Here is a 2,145-nt window from a genome sequence, read left to right as displayed (position 1 = left end):
GTAGTCGACTGCAGTTCAAGTTCCGGACTCGGTGGCTTAAACTCATGCTGGGCGCATGTACATGCTTGCATAAGATCCTGAGAGGAGAATGGAGGAGAAGGGATTGTGGCGTGGCCATCTCCCCTGGGGAGTGATTTCTCACTTTCTATCTCTCTGTCTCTCTCTGTCTCTCTGGAGAGCACACGCACCCTATAGCAAAAACCTCTCCAAAGAAAATAATAGTAATATTCAAAATGTTAAAAAATACTGCTTCCCTCATGACTTTTCCTACTTTTGTATGACAGAATTTGTCTTCAAAGTCAAACGTACTAAATAGGTAATTATAGGCATCTGATCTTAAGGTTAACTGTAGTTTAAAATTCCATTAACTTGGAAGTAGCAGGTGGTGTGATAGTTAAGGTGCTGGACTCCCACATGAGCAACCACAGTTAGAGTCCTAGACTTAACAGTTCTCTCTCTCTCTCTCTCTTGCTTTCTCTCATGAGCACATGTGCCCTCTATCATATTAAAAAAATAATAATAAATAAAAATTAAATAAATAATTCTTTACATTAAAAAAAAATTCCATTAGCTCAATCACACCAAATACACTGATCTTGGATTCTTCTTTTTTTTAGAATTTTTTTTTTATTTAACTTTATTTATTCATCTATGATTTTTTTTTAATTAGACCAGAGTGGGACAGAGAAAGAGAGAGTGAGAAAGCAAGCCATCAGGTCCAGGACTTGAACCATGGTTGGCCATCTGGAGTCCAGCACCCTTAACTCACCACACCGCCTGCTGGACCCCTGATCTTAGTTTCTAATATCCTTCTCAAAAAAATAAAATAAAATAAAAAAAGAAAAAAAAAGAACTGGGCGCCTTGGAGAAATGGTTGATTCTATTACTGAGGCAGTGAATATAAAATAAACCTAGCAAGCCTCACAGTGTAGAAGGTAAAGAGGTGCTAAGAAAGTAAGCAACTAAAAATTCTAGAAACCGTAATGATTCATATATGCTCAAGGACATAGAGGCCAACTAAACAGCTCCTAATAGCCAAAGCTGGAACAGTTTGAGCCACACGGTAAGTTAAATAGTATAAGATTATAAATAAAAGTATAAAATAGCCACAAGTCCATATTGATATACCCAAATAATTGAATAAATGATTATTAAATAAATAAATGAGAGAGAGACAAAAATCTCCCACACAGAATTGCAGATAGTTTATATGAAGACCTCACTCTAAAGGGAGAAGAGCACAACTCCCCCGTTCTGAGCGTGGGCTGCTCGGAGGGGCTTCCTTCCACAGACTCCCGGACAGAGCCTCTCGAAGGTGACGAAACCTGACAAACTCCCCAAGAGGCGGTCAAGGTCAACACCCACAGTCACAAATCAGGTGGAGAGTGTGTGTTCTTGGCATGGTGTCATGGAAGTGGCAACTGATGTCTCTGTCCTTCCTCCCCAGATCCCACAATCCCAGTTTACTCATGAGAAAACACAGGGAATCCCAGCTCAAGGATCTTCCACTCAGTGCCTGACCAGTGCTCCTGCAGTCTGTCAAGGTCATCGAAACAAGGATGTGCGGAGGGACAGGGACTCGCTGCAAGAGCCTAAGGAGGCATGGCGACTAAATGTAACGTCATCTGGACACCCTAGAACATCATCCTCCCTAAAGAGTCATTAGGCGACAACTAAGACATCTGGGTAAAATATGACCTGTAGTCAGTAATAATGTACCAGAGTTAGCTCCTCTACTGCCGCAAGTCCTAGTCGGAGCTGTCGGTAATAGGGAAGCTGGGGTGGGCTATACGGGGACTTCTTGCGCTGCTCACAATTTTCCTGGTTTCTAAAAGTGTTCTTACAGATAACTTTTTAAAAGTTGCATTTATCTTCATTTCTTCCATGACAGAAAGGGGGAGACAGGCACCCCAAACAGGGTTGTCATACTGTGATCCACTTCCAGACTCAGCCAGCCCAGATTGCGGGCACACGGGCACTTAGCCTGTCGGGAGGTCCCAGGAGCACAGACTCAGGAGCGTCCCATGTGGTCCTCTGTGCTGAGGAGCTTTACTTGAAAAACATAGTCCCTCCTTATGGGAGCTTACAGACTAGTGTGGGGCCAGGACAGCGGTGACAACACAGGGAAAAACAGGATGAACGTGA

This window comes from Tupaia chinensis, unplaced genomic scaffold (assembly GCF_000334495.1).
Source record: "Tupaia chinensis unplaced genomic scaffold, TupChi_1.0 Scaffold000591_1, whole genome shotgun sequence".
NCBI classification, from domain to species: Eukaryota; Metazoa; Chordata; class Mammalia; order Scandentia; family Tupaiidae; genus Tupaia; species Tupaia belangeri.
This window is presented reverse-complemented; position numbering follows the sequence as displayed.